Source organism: Colobus angolensis, unplaced genomic scaffold (genome assembly GCF_000951035.1).
Source record: "Colobus angolensis palliatus isolate OR3802 unplaced genomic scaffold, Cang.pa_1.0 Scaffold101, whole genome shotgun sequence".
Classification (NCBI taxonomy): domain Eukaryota; kingdom Metazoa; phylum Chordata; class Mammalia; order Primates; family Cercopithecidae; genus Colobus; species Colobus angolensis.
The window spans coordinates 7,878,579-7,896,916 of record NW_012111031.1 but is presented as its reverse complement, the minus strand read 5'-3'; the positions used below and the strand labels follow the sequence as shown (position 1 = coordinate 7,896,916).

Sequence of the window (18,338 nt, the reverse complement as noted above, 5' to 3'; positions counted from 1 at the left end):
TCGGTCTTTTTTTTTTTTTTTTTAAGCTGCAGAACTTTGTTCAAATCTCAGAGAGAAATAAATGAAAGAGCAGCTGTTCTGGTTGAAGTGAAGCCTGTGTATGTTTCTGTTTGCATTTGTGTGTGTGTTTGTATATGTGGGTTTTTTGTGTGTGTTTGCTTCCGTGTGTGTATTTGTGAATGTGTATGTGTTAGTGTGTTCGTGAATGTGTTCATATGTATATGCATGCATATGCATGCTTGCATGTGTGTGTGTATGTGTATAGTATACCTCCCTATGTTGCTGGATATTATGACTTTCTCATCCCTAGAAGGGAGCACACATATGGACTCTCTTTGCCCATCAAATAGGAAATTGTGCCTGGCTCCAGGGCTGGCCTCTGTTATTGCAGTTAATGCCTTTCAACAAAGAGCCTGCGAGGTTTATCAGGCACCATCCGTTGGGAGTCGCTCCCCATTTCTGGACAGGGACATTCCTTTCATCTGTCAGTTAACAGGCGGCACTTTCCCCCTGTATTCTCCAGGGCCTCTGCCTGCTGCGTGGCGGGGGAGGGGAGAGAGATCATGTCACAGGTCCTTTTTCAGGACAGCATTTTCAGAACAGATGTGAAGAAGTGATTCTCTGAGATGTCCTTGGGAGGGCCTGAATCCTCCCGTTCTCCCATCCTTGTGTTTTGGATGGTCCAGGTCTCTCCCTGTATGAATGTGCTGGAGGCCTCTCCATTTCTGGAAGGACCACACCCAAACTTGCCCCAGGACTGGCTGTTTTGTTAAGGATGGTGTGGAAGAAGAAAAGTACAAGTCACAAACATGCCAGGGACATGTGAGAGGCCAGAGACATTCTTTTCGGTGCTCTCTCTTCCCACTCCCTGTGTGGCCACCAGTTTTGTGGCAAACTGTCTTTGAGCCCAAAGGTTGAGGAGACAGAATGGAGCCTTTTGCAACAACTAAGAAACATTTCTCTGTGAACTGTTAGCTGCTCTCTGAAATCTTTTGGGTACACAAAATTTGAGGAAGGTCTGTATTTTGTGGTGTACTGGGTGAAAGCCACCACCTTAGCATGTGCACATGCCATAGCGGGGAAGTTAACATGGTTGCTCAGAGCTACAGCTTCAGGGCCAGACTTTGTGGATTTGAAACCACCTACTAGCTATGTAGCTTTGTCTAAGATACTTACACCGAATCTAAGCCTCAGTTCTTCTCTTCTTAAAAGAGAATGGTACTGGTTCCTAACTCCTGGGACCCTCAGGACTATTACTCCTGAGGATTAACTGAGGCAATGCATGTGGAATGTTTAGTGGAGTGAGAGTGTTGGCTTTATAAGTGTTTGCTGTTCTTGTAATTATGTTTATGGTCTGGCTCACACTGCCTTCCCACCTCTCCATCTCCCTGGGAAGGTCCTCACCAAAGCTCTGAATGCTTAAGAGGGAAGAAATAAAATTTTGCCTATTTTGATAGCTTTGCTTTTTGGTGGTGAGAAAATCTGTAGTGGGTGAACATAGCGCTGAGATATTGAGGAACCTCCATAAGCCAAGACCAGCAGCCCCCTGGATAGGTAAAGGATGGGGTTTGTATACCAGAGAGTTAGTGGTGTCACCTCTGCAGGGACAGCTAGAACTTCTCTAAGTCTAGAAAGACTTATTTATAAACTAGCCCATGAGGGTGAGCAAGATCTGTTTGTACAACTGTTTTGGCTACCATTTATTGAGGACTGACTTCTTGTAATGCCAGGCCCTACACATACATCTTCTCCTCTGGTCACACAGTCTCTGCAAAGATGCCATTACACTCATTTTTCCAGATCACGAAACTGAGGCTCATAGAAGAAATTGGCCAATGTCCCATAGCTAAAAAGTGAGAGAGCTAGTCCCCAAATCTAGTTCTTTCAGACTCTAAAACCCATCTGTTTTCCATTACCCTGCATTCCCTCTCTCTTACGGTTTCCCTGAAAGTTCTATGAAGCAAAAGTTTTCCACCAATTTAGGCCTTGAGCATATGGCTGTGTATTGAAAAAAGCTCCTGCTAAAACATCCCCTATTTTTCCTGCCAGAAGAAGTGTGTTTTCCAGAGGTTCCTGATGTGCAGCCATCCTGGTTCTTGCTCCCAGATGGAGAAAGACCTGACCCAGCCACAGGCTACCTCTTGGTTGGGCCACCGGTGTCCCCACTCACCCCCCGGACACTTGCTCCAGGACAGACTTGAATTCGCCATATTTGCAGGTCAACCACATAAACTGGCCTTTCCTGCAGACTGCCAGAACCTTCTCAAGACTGTAACATCCAGAGGGAGTCACCCCCACCCAGGACCGGCAAGTGGGATGTTTAAGGAACTGGCCGGCCCTGGACGAAAGACTGAGGCCATTCATCTGCTCTGGAGTTCATCCTCGGGATCTGAGAGGCACAGCCTGGAGAAGACACCTCATCAGCCATCGGCTCCCTTAAGGTGACCTGCGGCCTCCTTTGTGCCCTGGGGGCATTTGGGCTTGTGTAGAGGCTCTCTCTCAGAAGCTCTTTCTGCTATTTTAATGCGGATAGAAAGCTTTACATTCTTCGCTAATAACTTCTGGGTTTTAATAGCATCTTGTTGCCCTCGCCTGTCTCTGGCATCTCTCTTTTTTCCCTCTTCTCCATCTCTAGAGAAGCCACCAGAAAATGGCATCTTGCTTTTGACTTTCTTTGTGCTGATTATTTTAGAGAACTTAATGATCCACTTTGCAATGTCTTGTCTCCTAACATTTCAGCTTGTTTCTCAGAGGGCCCATACTTTGCTTTCTACCAGTTCTTTCATCATTTTCATTTTCTTAAATGAAAAATAAGCAAAACAGTATGATTTCTACATTGTCTTCTTCTCCTAAAGGATATTCTTCTTCCGGCCTCTCTTAATCTCTCTTCTCAGCAACTCCCTTGATCTCCTTTATCATCAATTTATTGTCAATAAAAGTGGCTTTAGGAAGCCTCCTGTTATCTGGCAGGGTTCCAGCTTTCTGACACTTTCCTGTGGGACCCACTTGTTATGTCATCCCTGTGTCCTTCTGGCACTCCCTCTTAGCTGGGGAGGGTCAGTCCCCAGGGTGAGGTGGGTTGGGATGGCCCATTCTCGGGCCTTTAACGGTTTATGGTCTTGTACTTCCACTTCGGAGACTGAGCTTTAGAGACATTTGGATCTAAAAGCAGCCATTTGATGCTGACTCTTTGGGTTTGCAGAGTAGTCATTTGAGGTTTTTAAAATGTATTTTCCTCTGTGCTTTTTGCAATCATTCACTTTTCAGTAATTCAATAATATTTACAGAAGACCTACTTTGTGCCATCCCTGGTCCCTGTTATCCTGGAGCTTGTAGTCTAATGGCAAAGAAAGATGAGTTAATCAAGTAATCACACCAAAACACTTTCAATTCAGCCATGAAACTGTACAATTTCGGCCATGAAACTATGTAAAGGAGAGGCACATGGGGCTATAAAATCATATAATGCAAAGGACTGGTGTACTCTCAGGTAAGTGGTTCTCAAAGTGTGGTCCCTGGACCAGCATCTCAATGTCCCCTGTGAACTTGTTAGAAACACAGATTCTCAGTCCCTTAACTCCAGGGCTTGGGGAGAAGGTGTCCAGCATTTGCGTTTTAACCTGTCCACAAGAGACTGTGATGTGTGCTCAAGTCTGAGAACCTCTGCTCCAGGTGATCAAAGAAGGCTTCTCTGAAGACATTAACATTTGGTTGATGAAGGAAAGTAGGGAATAGGGTAGGGTAGAAGTATTTCAGACAGAAAGAATGGCATGTGTAAAAGCCCTGTGGTCTCACTCCTGTAATCCCAGCACTTTGGGAGGCCGAGGCGGATGGATCACGAGATCAAGAGATCAATACCATCCTGGCCAACACAGTGAAACCCTGTCTCTACTAAAAATACAAAAAAATTAGCTGGGTATGCTGGTGCGTGCCTGTAGTCCCAGCTATGCAGGAGGCTGAGGCTGGAGAATCGCTTGAACCCGGAAGGCAGAAGTTGCAGTGAGCCGAGATCGTGCTACTGCACTCTAGGCTAGTGACAGAGCAAAACTCCATCTCAAAAAAAAAAAAAAAAACAAAACGAAAAAAAGCCCTGTGGTGAGAACAGGGAGCTTTTGAAAACATGAGGGAGTGCCCCAAGCAAGGAGAAGAGTGATACAAGGTGAGTCTGACAGGTCTGGACAGGGGCCAGGATGTGCAGGTCATGGAGGCCTCATCAGGGATTGGGCAACGAGAAGCTTTTGATGTGCAGTAAACATGGGAGTGACAATATATTATTTGCTTTTATTGAAAGGATAATTCTAGCTACAGTATGGAGAAAGGATGGAAGAAGAACAAGAGTCGAGCACTGGGAGGGCCTCACTAGGGTCTTGGGGAGAATGGTGGTAACTTGGACTAGGGTGGCTTCTCAGGAAATGGAAAGAAGGGTGCATAATCACAAGATTCCCAGGTAAAATCCACAGGTCTTGGTTATCAATTGGAAGTGTCAGAAAGGACTGTGGTGTTTTGAGTCTACATGCAAGATGGAATATAATGATGCCAGTTTTAGCAGTGGGATGAGATCATGAGAAGGTCCTGTTGAGTCCGAGGTACCTCTGAGCCACCCAGGTGCAAATATCAACTAGATAGTGGAAGGTGTGCTGGAGCTCAGAGAAGTCAGGGCTGGAGATACACATTTGTGCATCATCAACAGCTAGGTGGCAATTAAAACTGTGGGCTGGGAGGCATCACCTAAGGAGGAAGAATGTAATGAGAAGAAAGCTAGTAACGTTCGTTGCAGAATGTCAGCGCCCATGTTTAATGGTCAAGTGGATTGTTTCCTCTAAAATAAGCTTAGAGGAAAGAGCCAAGAGAAGGAGGAAAACTAGAACCTAGAAGACCATGGTTTCACAGAGGCCGAGGGAAGAGAGTTTCCAACAGGAAGTGCCCAGCAGAGGGTAAGGCAAGAGAAGGTGGAAGAACACCTGTTACACTAAGCGACTCAAAAGTCATTTGTGACTTTAGCAAAAGATGTTCAATGGAGGGAAGAGAGCAGAAGCTAAAATGAGGTGGATTGACACGAGAATAGCAGGTAAGAGAGTGCAGAAAGTGAGCATAGACAGCTCTTTAGAAATGGTTGTGAAGAGGAAGAGAGGGCCCTGTGGATGGGGATGTGGAGTCAGGCACATAGATCTGGTGTGTTTGATTTTGCAGTGGGAGTGCTCCTAGCATGTTAAAGCCTAAAGACTTCGTTGAAAGGGGGAGGTAGAAAAAAGAGAAATGGGATCATCTAAGGTTACCAAGGGCCAGGATCCTTGACACAGGTAGGAGGATGCAGAGGCTTCATGGGTCTCGTAGCTCCTGCTCTCGCCTGGACTTTTCTGCACCTCTGGGACCTGCCCACGCCCTGATCGCCTGCCCTGGAATGCCTGCTGTCCCTCCCTTTCTTGGCATCTCTCCTCCCCGCTGTCTCGCCTGCCCACAGTTCCTCTCCTGCAGCCTGCTCTGCTGTTTTCTCAGCTTTGTTCACCCACTGTTAAGTTATTAACTTGTCAGGTCTAGACTCCCCGCTTCCTTTCCCTCTTTTGAACTCACTGCTGGCTCCCTTCCCATTTGCCGCCTCAGAAAGTCAGCGTTTGGAAGGCGGAGGTTACTCTGCAGGTCAGTATTGGCAGGTACACAGGATTACAGTTAATATAATTAGTATAAGATGTGTACGTTTTCTTAAAGACCATGATACAACTGAAAAAGAAATATAAACACAACCATCTCTCTGTTATCTTGTGGAGGTAAATGGTGAACTTAAAAAATAGACTTTATTCAAAGTAGTGTCTCCAAGAAGGTTCATCTATGAACATGTTAAGGATCGCTGGACTCTTACACGTTAATTCATGGATTCAATTATGATCAGGAATGATCCTCAGTTTTTAAAGCAAACTCAAAGAACTAGATACGTTGTTTTAACATCAGTGTCACTGTTCTGAGACATACAAACTTTATCTTAGATTTTTTTTATTATTTTAATTTTTATTTTATTTTATTTTTTTCGAGACAGTCGTGCTCTGTCGCCCAGGCTGGAGTGCAATGGTGCAATCTCGGCTCACTGCAACCTCCACCTCCCGGGTTCAAGCGATTCTCCTGCCTCCCAAGTAGCTGGCACCACCACACCCAGCTAATTTTGTACTTTTAGTAGAGATGGGGTTTCACCATGTTGGCCAGGATGGTCTCCATCTTTTGACCTCGTGATCTGCCCACCTTGGCCTCCCAAAGTGCTGGGATTACAGGCATGAGCCACCGCACCTGCCCTGTCTTAGATTCTTTAGAGAGATTTGTAACAGTTCCTTAAAAAAGAATTGTGTGGTTTCTTATTATTACCTATAACTTTTGAGGTTATGAATTAATTTAATATGGGGGCTATATGGACTAAGACACCGATGGTTTCCTGTTTGTTGACTTACATACTGCTGATAATTTTTTGTCTAAGGGCAAGAGTAAGTAAGAAGTAATATTTTTGAGCATCTACTTATGTCATCATATTTATTCCTTGCCATCCTTTGAGGTACTTATTATCCACAGTTTTACAGGTAGAGAAAGTAGGCTCAGAACTGTGTAGTAATTTCCCAAAGTTCACAGCTTTGTAGGGTGGCAGATAGTGCTAAGCGCTGGTCTGCACGCTGGGACATGGAGAAGCAGCCGTTGTTGAAGTCATGGTAACAGTGATGATAGCAGTAGCTACCAGGCATCGAGTCCTCCATGTGTGAGGACCCTTCCTGTATGTCATGTGGTTTAATCCCTATGACAGCCCTGCAAGGGCCATGATCCTCATTTTACAGAACAGGAAGCAGCCTCAAAGAGGTTAATTATTTGTCCAGTCACACAGCTTTTCAGCAAAGAGCTGATATTCAACCCAATTCCATCTGATCCTAACTTTCTGCTCTAAAGTCAACTTGTTTGTCAGGATTAGCAATAGTTCCCTGATCACAAGAACAAAGTCTGAGGCATGGTAGATGTAATTTTTTTTTTCTAATGTTGAATATACAGCTGCTTCCTGGCATTCCCATTGAGCTACAATACAGAATGTTTATCTAATTTTTATTCCTTGTGAGCCTTGGTGGGGAGGAAAGGAACATCAGATATTTCTGCAAGCTTATAAATTGTTATAGGGTACTTTCTCTTCCATCTACCAAATGCCCCTGTTAAGACCCGCCCAAGAACCCAAACTTGGCTAAGAAAACATCTGAGCACATCCAGAATTAAATATCACAAGTTGTTGAACCAAACCTTCACTATATCTACAGATGAATCCCTGACACTCACATGGAGCTGATTTACTCTGATTTGACTCATAATTCTAACAGTTTCTGTTTTCAGCTTAGTCTATAGCAACAAAATAATAGTAGAGGGCCCACTGCAGATGGGTATAGTAATACCAGAGATGAGAAGAAAGAGACCCAAAAAATGATCAGAAGCAGAAATGAGAGCCCAGAAGTGCAGCTGACCAGAAGCATTTCAGTGTCAGATCAAACGCTGCCTCCTCTGTAGCCAGATCACAGCACATCTTATCAGTTACTGGTTTTCATTATGGTGACACTGAACATTCATGGAAAGCTGGCATTGAAATATGTTGGTATCTATAATTCAGAAAGGTAGTGATGATGGGTGCAGTGGTTTTAGGGGAAAAAAGCCAAAAAAATGCATTCGTGTTTGTCTACCCTTAAAACCCAGCTGTCCAAGAACAATTCCCCAAGGTTCTGTGCATCGTTTCTCTTTGTATCCTCGAAGTGCAGTGTCTGATACAGAGGATGTGCTCACTGATGGTGGATGATGAAACGCTGAATGACTTGTATCCTAGGGTTCTGGGTCACTCTGTTTTACCGTGGATCCTGGATGTGTTCCAGGATGACTTTATGAACGTGAGAAGGGGTAAGACCCCTGAGAGCTCAGTGTTTATTCTGTTTTTACACATGGTTAGATGCGATAATACCCACCCTCCTTAAAAAAAAAAAAAAAAATTCAATCCATGGTAGTTACTCTTATCATTACTGTCATCTTTGTCAACACTGACCAAGGTTGCTCACTGGGGAAGATGTGAAAAAGAAGTTGGGATCTTCCTCTCCTGGGACACCTTTGAAACCCAATAGCTGGAAGCAGGCCGAAGCTATGTTACCAGCTCTCATCCACGTGGGCAGGGGTCCCAGGAGTTCTCTGTGGGCTTACAGGCTACCCAGCCCCTTGACAACCCCAGTTATTAAAGATTGAGCCCTGAATAAATCAGTGCCACTCTCCATGAGAGACAGCTGCCTTTCAGAGAGTTCCATGTAGTCGGAAGACACGCACACATGGAGGGTTCTGGGCAGCCAGAGGCCGGGCCCCGTGGGCTGCTCAGAGCACCTGGTCTGCCTTCCCAGCACAGGGCTGATTGTTTTACAGGTCACAGCCATTTTGAAAAGGCAGACTCACTGACCTGTTTAATGAGTGCAGTTTCTGCACGAAAGCCCATATCCCTCTCCCAGGCAGCCCCAGAACTTTGCTAGGGAAGGGGGCCAAATCGCCTCTCAATGCCTGAGGGATTTCTGGCCTTAACTGCTGGTGGAATTAGCAGGAGTTATCTATAAATCCCTGAGGCATCCATCAGCCGACTGAGCGAGGCTGCCTTTTTAAAGAAGTTCACTGACCTCTTGTTAACTTAACTCCTTGTTAGGAAATATCTAATCAGCTGCGAGCTAACACGTCAGGGCCCGGGGGTCTGCAGCAGCCGGGCTCACTGTGGGCGGCTTCCAGCTGTGTGCAGTCTGGTGTCTGAGCTGTTGTGCTTTCCTCTTTCAGCTATCTTTCAGATCATTCAGAGCATAAGGATGGGCATGTGAGAAGGCCAGGGATTTGACACCACCTCCCTCCCACTGGAGAGGGGAGGACCACGGAAGCGGTCAGCCAGTTTCTGCGGGAAGCAAGCAGGCCACATGGAATAGAAAAAATCGCTCCCCCACTTGTTCCCTGATCACTTCATCGTGGATGTCAGACCAAATTGCCTTCTCACAGGACATCTTGGTGCATCCGTGTTCTCAAGCGGAAAGGACATTTTGCTTTTCTGTTGGCAGGATTAGTAGCCACGCGGGTCGTCCGCAGCAGTGCTGTCTTTTTGGCTTTTCCCTTGGTTTCACTAATGCGTGCATGTGGCCCTCTGAACCATCACTGGTTTGCTTTCTATGGATACAATCTCTCCCCCATTGAGAATTGGTTTTACAAATAAATGCCTTCGTTCAACCTTATACCATGTGTGGGTTATAGTGAGAAAACGAAAGTGAAGAAAATAGCAGAATAGCTCAAGGAAGGCTGGGAGGTGGAGAGACTTGGTTATGCAGTTGGAGGAGGGGCAGGGAATCTGTGGGAGGGGAACCAGAGCTAGATTTACTCAGCAGGTCCCTGGCCAGACCCTCAAGATCTTTGCCTGAATGAAGCCCTGGGCAGTTCTAATGACCTTGCATTTTCTACACATTTGATTCTTCTTTTTTTTTTTTCCAATATTTTTATCTTGTCTTGTTTGTTCTTCTCTTTTTCAGTTCAGAAAAGGCATGTGCAATGTATGCGAAGGTCCAATTAGTCTTTATCTCCTCTGTAGTCTGCCTCGGAGCTTAGCACAGAGCAGACGTCCCAGGCCTCTTGGTGAGAACCATCCAACCCCAGGGCCCAGCCTCAGCCACTCCAGAGCTCTGGGTAAATCAGGAGCCTTGCAGCCCTCTGGGGGATCAGCTGGCGGAATAGGTGGGTGAGGCCCTCTCCCTGGCCAGCCTCCCCCACAGCTTCTCAAAGCATGGTGTTGCCAAAGGAAGTTACAGGGACAGCCACAGGATCACTGGTAGGATTAGAGGTGGTCACCCTGCAATATGAAGCATGCTTTTGTTTTTATTAATTTCCCTCTTTGCATTAGCAATTTTTTTCATTCATGAACTTCATGAGAGCTTTAAAAAGGAAAGTGACAGACATGACCAGCGTCTCTCTAGACCCCTTTACAGGTTTTGGTGTTAGTGGCACTGTTTGAATTAGGGGGCTTTTTGTTCATTGGAGTCTTTCACTTCAGACCCTTTAGTGATGTTCTTTAAGGCTTTCTTTTATCCCACCCTTTGAGCTCCCCTCCAAAAGCATCCCTTCCCCCTTCTTCCTTCTTTCTTTCCCACTAAGAAGGGAGAGTAGTCAGACTGCTCCAAAATCAGCAGCCCTGGAAATAGTCTACCACCCCGTGTTCCCTTGCCACTCCCACTCCCCAGCGCCTAGCCCCTCGCAAAGTGGCAGAAGACATTTCCAGCCACTCAAGGGTGGCACACATAGATGCCCTCCAAGCTTGTCCCCTCATCCTGTTGGCTCCGACTATCCTCTTCTAGGTCACCGAGTCAGACCAGTGTGTGGTAAGAGATCAGCCCTAAGGGTTCCTGCTTGGGGCCCAGGAGCCCCCACTGCCTGCCAAGAGGAGGAAAAAGCAAGGCTCCTTGCCTTCAGGTGACTGGGTCTGTGCTCCCACGTGTCTCTTTCCAACTCCCACATTGCCTAGACTTGATTTGAGTGCAGACTTTCTCTTTCTCCCTTAATGCCCATAAAAGCACACCTCCCAAACCACCCATAGAGGCCATTACTGACCTGAGCTTTGTGGTTCATCCTTTACTGGACAGAATTTTTTCCCCTAATTTGGCCTTTCCCATAACAGCAATAGTCAAGAGGGTGATTATCCCCATTTCAGGGAAAGGGAAACCGAATCCTGGCCAGAGTCCGTTCCAGATAGACCCTGCTTGTCCCCAGGTGACAGGTGCAATGGGCTGAGCGTGGTGGGCTGTTGGCTGCCATCCATAAGACTGTCCAAGATTGATTTCTCTCCCCAGGCTCTGCAGTCATCCACAAACTGGTTTTCTATTAGTTTCCAGGTAGCCTCCCTGAAGTACTTGTATATGGCAGTCTGCCCTCCCTGGTGACTTTTTCCATCTGTCCTCTGCAAGCAGAAATGAGAGCTGTCTTGAGGAAGTAGGACCATTGTTGATTTATATTGTACTGCAGGGAGGACAGCAGTTTCCCTGTGAAACACAGTAAGAAATACACAGCAGCCCAATGCATAACGTACCCTCCAAAACAAGTTTTACAGAAAGAATTCCACTTATCCCTACCATACGTGATGCACTCTGATTTTTTTCTAGTCTATTTTTTGAATTAAAAATTAGAAATTTCTAGTCTATTTAATTTTTTGAATTAAAAATGAATTCAAAATGGTTGCATCCTCAACAATTGATTTTATAACCCATGAGCAGATTTCAACCACAGTTGAAAAAACACTGCTCTTCAGAAGAAAATCAAGCCCTTGGCTGAGGACAGATCAGCAGGGTTCAGAAGGCAGTAAAGTTGGAACCCCACTTTTTATCCTGGTGAGAACTTAAAGTCCCATCTCAGTCACAGCCAATCAAGAGCTCCAGCGGCACAGGATAAGTGACTTCTTGCGGGATTTAAGGCACAATGGCAGATTCTGCAGGGAAAGCTGGGGGGCCAGGTGAGCCTGTGGATCCCGCACCACCTTGAATCCATACAAAGAGTGTGAAATTAATGTTCATTTATTTCATAAATAAATGTCCATGCTGGCAGGTTCAATTTGTCAGCATTCACTTACCGGGAGTCACAATCACTCAGGACGGGCGTGGGGAGTTCTTAAAAGTAGGAATCCACCCCAAGCCTGCTGAAAATCAAACTCTCACAGGAAGACATGCAGAAGTTTTACGTACGTGTTTCTTAAAAGATGTAGACAATTCTGATGCCGCCCATCCACCAATGAACATTTGGGAACCAATTCACCACCAGACTTAGTTTAATTAAACCAAAGCAGGGACCCAGAGGCAATGCCACACACCTAACCCGCGGCGTTCAACTTGATCTCTTGAGAGCATCTTTCTCCTTTGATGTTCAGAAGCATCTGGGGGCTCCTGGGGGCTCAGTGGTGATGATACACTCTGTTTGGTTTTGCTCCAGTTCTTGTGTGTGTCTGTGGCCACAGGCTGGAGCACAGGGTGCTTACTACTTGACTTGACTTTTGAGGCTCTCTAGAGGAGAAGAATCGTGCCTTATGGGAAGGCTAAGGACTTTTTCTAGGTCCCCTGCCCCCAGGACATCATCACAGGTCAAACACTGTTTCTGGGAAGACCAGTGCCCCTTGAAGGTGCTCCCTACTTCGGAAATGCCTAAACACAAGAAACATGCCCTCAGACATGGGGGCTGCACTTTGTTATAAGACAGTTCTCATCTTATCCAGACACAAGAACGTTCTGACAGAATATCCCTGCAGTTCTTCCACAATTGTTCCCCAGAGCTTTGGAGGCAAAATGTCATCTGGGTGATGTCCTTTATCCTACAGCCATCATCAGGCTTCAGCTGCAAGCTGTGAACATATATTAATCGCTCTTAGCAGCAGGTCCCTTTCTTTGAGAAATCTTCAGGTCCTGAGGCTTCCATCTGCCAGCCATGGGCCATGAGTTTCTCTCCAGGGGTCAGCAAACTTTATCTGTAAAGGGCCAGTAAATATTTTAGGCTTTGCAGGCCATATGGTCTCGAGACTGTTCAATTCTGCTGTTGTAGCTTGAAAGCAGCCATTGACAATATGTAAATGAATCAGCATGGCTGTTACCCAGTAAAACTCGATTTAAAATACAGGTGAGGCCAGGTGTGGTGGCTCAGGCCTGTAATCCCAGCACTTGGGGAGGCCGAGGCGGGTGGATCGCCTGAGGTCAGGAGTTCGAGACTAGCCTGGCCAACATGGAGAAACACTATCTCTACTAAAAATACGAAAATTAAGCTGGGCACAGCTGCGGGCACCTGTAATCCCAGTACTTTGGAAGGCTGAGGTGGGTGGATCGCCTGAGGTCAGGAGTGCGAGACCAGCCTGGCCAACATGGTGAGACCCCATCTCTAATAAAAAAACAAAATTAGCTGGGCGTGGTGGCACATGCCAGTAATCCTAGCTACTCAGGAGGCAAGGCTGGAGAATCACTTGAACCCAGGAGGCAGAGGTTGCAGTGAGCTGAGATTGTACCATTGCACCCCAGCCTGGGCAACAAGAGTGAAACTCCATCTCAAAAAAAACCAAACAAAAAAATTAGCTGGGCTTGGTGGCACATGCCTGAAATCCCAGCTACTGGGGAGGCTGAAGTGGGAGGATCACTTAAACTGGGGAGTTCGAGGTTGCAGTGAGCTATGGTAGTGCCACTGCACTCCAGCCTGGGTAACAGAGCAAGAATTTGTCTAAAAAAATAAAAATAAAAAATAAATTAAAAAAAAAAAATCCCCAGGTATAATCCAGATCTAGTGAGTCAGAAACTCTGGGGGTGGGGCCAATAGTGTGGGTTTTAGAAGCCTTCCAGGTGATTCTTCTGCAAGCTCAAATTGGAGAACCCTGCTCTCAGTCTGGTGCCAAACCTGTCTGCTCCAGAGAGTTTTTGGTGGTTAGCCATACCTCTGGACAGTCCTCTTCCCCTTCCTCCCTCACAAATTTAACTACACCCTTAGTACTTAATTAACTCTTACGTATCTAGAGATTTGCTCTCTGCTTGTTTCATGTTTCTATATTTGTCTCCCAGTTAGACTGAAACCCCTTGAAGGGAGAGTCTGTGTGTGACTCCTTCCACCTCTACCCTGCCACTGATCCATTGTAAGCATTTAATAAAGGCAAGGAAGGCCTTCACCTTTATTAACTTTTTTGAAAAATCTGTGCTTAACTATTTTCAGAGTTTTAAGCCCACAATTCACTTTCAAAAATATACATAAAGTGCCTACTCTGTGCCAGGCCCTATTTTACGGCACAAGTCCTGGCCTTCATGGAACTTACATTCCAGTCAGGGAAACATAATAAGCACATAAATTATCAGTAAATACTATGAACAAGAGTAAAGTAAGATAATACAATGGCAACTGGCAGGGTTTAAACAGCCTGGTCAGAGCAAGGCCAAGAAGAGAGCACTGCATTTGTAGGACCTGACAGAGAATATGCAGGCCTTTTATGTTCTCCTCTTTATAGATCAAGCCTAGCAGTACTCGTTTCAGTATTAGGCAGGATGGAATGCCCTGTGCTGCAGGAACAACAACAAAAGCTCATAAACGTTCACTTCTCTCTCATACATGTCGAAGGCAGGCTGGTGAGGGCTTCCCTCCGTGCGTTGGCTCAGTTGTCCAGGTTCTGCTGCCATCCCAACACTAGGTCGCCTGTGCACAGAGAAATGCCCGGGGATGACAGCTCCTCCTTTGAGTGATTCACTTTTTCATTCACAAGAAATCTGCAGGTGTGTTTTGCCTCAGCCAGTCCCAGGGTCCGGCAGGTGACACCTCCGACCCTCTCAAAGCCAGGGTGGAGGGAATGATGTTGGGAGAATAGTAGAAATTTCTTCAGTCCCAAAATCTGTATTGCTTCCTTATGGGAAAGGACTTATTTTTCCTTGTTTTCCATCTGGCTATTACCATTTTGATAGCCTATCTTCAGGCTAGATAAGCTGGGGGTGTCAGGGACGGATGAGAGAAGAAAAAAGGTACATTTCTGGTGACAAGGCACAAATAGGCTTGTCAGGGAGCGAGACGCACACGCAGGATAAGGGCTGCCCGTGACGTGGAAGGAGCCTGTCTTTGGAGCTCAGTAAGTCGGAAAGCCAGGTGGGCTGGAGCCCCACGCTTTCCTGAGCTCCTAGGCTGAGGCTCCTGAGGCTCCTAAGGCTTCAGGAGCACAGCAGCACCTTGTCGACCCGCAGCACCCTGCCTGCTTGGCCGGGTCCCTTCACGCTGCCACTTAGGGCACAATTGAATTTTCCTCCTGAGGAAGTTGGTGGCTGCTGGAACACACAACAACGTTCAATGTGATGATGAACAAAAAGTATCTGCAATTAGACATACCTCCGCAGCTCTGGTGTTTGCGGTCTCTTTTTTAAAGGAGGTTATTTGGAAAAAAATGAAGAGGAGCTGATGACATTGTTCCAAGCTCTACACATGGGAACACTTGGACTTTTTACACAGTAGGAAAACATTTCATTTGTCCTCTGCACAGACGACCCAAGCTCCTGTCGGGGTGTTTCTTTCTGTTTTTCAACAAGTGCTTCAAATAGGCTAAGGATAGCAAAGGAACAGCAACCCTCCCTATGAATCCGGGCCATTCACGCTCAGAGTCACCAAACCTGTATTTCAGGGGACATCTTTCCAGCTCCCAATCTCCCAGCTTGGCCGGCTGCCCTGAAAAGGGACCGGGACTTGGCTCTTGGAAAGACGTGGATCCCTTTGAGGCTGAGTGACACCCCTAAGAGTCTCCCCCTTTTTCTAATATCAGGGCTTGCTACCTGAGCTCATTGTTTGTTAGTGTTGGAAAAGATTCCTGCTGCTTTCCAACCTGGCCCATCTACCCCGGGGCTGAGAAGGGGAAAAGTCGCTGATGTCATAACCCAGCATGGTTTTGCTGCCAGTGGTAAGGGGGTGGGGGGAAGCCAGCGAGCAGCCTTCCCTGGGGCAGCAATGACGGCGGTGGCAATGACGGCGGTGGGAGGCCAAGGCCGGCCAGCCGTGCAAAATAGGCTGCAAATCTTCATAACAAAAAAGCCACCCTTGACAACATATCGCTAGGGTGCGGGCGGAGGAGGGGGGGCCTCTTTATGCCTTTGTCTATCTGTATGTCTCTCTCTCTGTCTCTCCATTTCTCTGTATATTTTTCTGCCTCTGTCTCTGTGTCTCTGTGTGTCTGTTCCTCTCTGTCTCTGTCTCTTGCTAAGGAACAGCTCCTGCCACTTTATAGCTAACAAGACTACTTAGTCTCTGTTTTGAAATGCAGAATATGCCAGGGATAGGGGTATCCAGCACCATCACCTCTTCAGACTCCATGCACTGCGTCCACAGTGTCCCTCCGCAGGCCTGTGCTGGGCTGGACGAGCCTTTCCTCTGTCCCTCCCCAGGAGTAGGCAGCCAGCGTGCCCTCCCTGCAGAAGCCGGTCTCCCTTCCCCTCTCCCTGCATGCTCCCTACTGACCTCTTCCCGCAGCCAGGGAGCATCTGGGGCAAATGCAAACAGTTCTTTGGTCTGCTTATTTGCTTTTCTTAGTGCAAAGGTGGAGGAAGAGTGTGGTTAGTGCAGCCACCAGCTGCGAGGGACAAAGTCGGTTCTGGGGGTGGGGAGCGCCAGATCCTGCCAGAGGGCTCCCCAGCCAGGCTCCTGTCTCCATCTAGAAACCAGACAGAAAGCACTTTTGTAAATGTTAACCAAAAAGGTCCCCCTGTGATGTCTGTGCTGTAAATCAAAGTAGACAATGTGGGGTGAGGGCGGGGCACACATCTTGTTTCTTTGGAGCCATCACAAAGCAGGGAGGGGGTGCTCCTTCACCTCTCAGGTGGGTGCTGGAGCTCCCCACTAGGAAAGGTTCTTAGGGCCTGGAGTCACCCAGGACCCATCTCTGTCCAGGCGGTAAGATTCACCATTAACCCTACACATACGGCAAGCAGTGTTCCTGCTAAAGATAAGATAAAGCCCAAATGATTTGTGCCGGGGGCTGGCTGGGGGGCTGGGGGGCTGGGGGAGGCCAGGCCTGGAAGGCTGGGCATAGGAGCACCCTAACCAGCAGGCCGGGGACGCAGCCTCTGCGGCAGACTCCCACAGTCCGTCCGCGTTGCCCGGCAGGTTCCCTAAGCATGGTGCACTGAGGTACAGCAGGGAATCCAGAAAATTATTTTGCTTTACACAATGGAGGCTGTGTTATTTAAGTTTAAAATACCATGGGGGAGGAAGGTAAGCATAATCAGCTTTATAAGAGAACAAGCAGGCAGGGGAGCTCTTCCCAGATTCCACCGTTTGTTCTATCTCTGAGGTTTCCAGAATGTAGTTCTTCCTCCCTCCTGCAGCCTCCCACCTCCCTTCCTCACTCTCCCCTCTCCCTCTCTGCCTTTCTTTGTGTCTGTGTCTCTATAACAATAAAAACCATCAACACAGCCACTGCTGTGAGCAAGGTACTGTTCCAAGTGCTTTTCAGATCATGTAACCCCCAAAACTCTATGAGGAAGGTTCTGCCTGCTTCTCTGCATTGCACTCTCTTTCTCTCCTGCTGCCTCTGCCTCTCTCATACACACACTCACCCCTCCCCCTGACACATACACACACCCTTTAGACCTCTCTGTATCACCTCCACACACTCACATTCACACTCACACACATACCCACAGTCTTGTCCACACCTGTAAGAAGCAGTTCACCTCCACCAGGAGGGACAGCCTCAGAGCCTAAAGAACACCACCCTTTGCACTCCTGGGCTTGGAAGTTCTCCTGAGCTACCTGGGGCTGCAGTGGCTCTGCAGGCCTCAGTACTCGGACCTCCCTGAACTTGGTTGAAGATTGTGAACAGCAAAGCAAGCTCTACCCACGCTGACTCTACCTGCCAGGCTGCCCAGCCTAGCAGGGCCTAGGCTGGGTCTACTCTCTCTTCTGTCCTTGGCACTGCTCTGACCTTTGAGGGGAGGGAGAGGCAGCCAGAGGTAAGAAGGAAAACAAAAGAAGACTCATTTCCAGCAGCAGCACTGACTAGAGAACAGGGAAGCAGGGATTCTGTTCCCGGCCACGCCCCTCACTGCACCTGAACAGCAGGCAGGACATTTAGTCTCCATAGGTTTTCATTTTTCTCACAGGAAAATGGATTATCCCCATTTTTATTTTAGGGACAGAGTCTCCTTTCCAACAAAATCAGAGAAGCCCAATGTAAAAATACAAAGGAGAGGCAGGCTCTGTGCAGCCCAGCCTTCACCCTCCTCCTGGAGCAGCCCTTTCCAGACTTGCTCACTGAATAAATCCTACTGGGACACAGACTGTGCGCTATCCATGGCATCGGGGGTGCAGTGCCAAGCACCACTCCCTGTTCCCCAGGAACTTACAGCCAAGAGGAGGGAAACAGGTGACCCGATCAACACGGTCCCCCTAACAGTGACGTAACTAACAAGGGGCAGCGTGCAAAGCACAGTGGATCAACTCAAGGAAAAGGGGGCTAAAAACTATCTACTTCTAGGAATGTCCCCAAAAGAACTGAAAGAGGGACTTGGAGAGATTCTTGTACGGCCATGTTCACAGCGGCATTATCCACTCTAGCCAAGGGGCAGAAGCAACCCGGGTGTTCACTGACCGTAGAGAATGAATGGGTAAACCAAACGCGGCACATCCACACCATGGACCACTATTCATCATTGAAAAGGAAGGACATTCTGACACATGCCCCACATGGATGAACCTGGAGAACATTATGCTTAAATGAAATAAGCCACTCACAAAAAGACAGCTACCGTGTGATTCCACTTGTGTGTGGTACCCAGAGTGGTCCCATTGACAGAGACAGAAAG

General features: G+C 47.3%; 2 long non-coding RNA genes across 2 annotated transcripts in view; one reads left to right on the top strand and one right to left on the bottom strand.

The window, feature by feature from the left end:
* The window catches only part of LOC105510436, an 18,061-nt gene extending 8,816 nt beyond the window's left edge, over nucleotides 1-9,245 (top strand). The window contains exons 2-3 of the long non-coding RNA XR_001001562.1: nucleotides 2,219-2,441; nucleotides 8,803-9,245. This is a non-coding gene — a long non-coding RNA (uncharacterized LOC105510436). The remainder of the gene's footprint in view (nucleotides 1-2,218; nucleotides 2,442-8,802) is intronic.
* Nucleotides 9,246-11,797: 2,552 nt separating this feature from the next.
* LOC105510430 lies at nucleotides 11,798-17,541 on the bottom strand. Its single transcript, XR_001001560.1, has 2 exons — nucleotides 17,172-17,541; nucleotides 11,798-12,505 (listed from the first exon to the last, which is right to left on the bottom strand). It is a non-coding gene; the product is annotated as an uncharacterized LOC105510430 (long non-coding RNA).
* Between the last annotated feature and the right edge of the window lie 797 nt (nucleotides 17,542-18,338).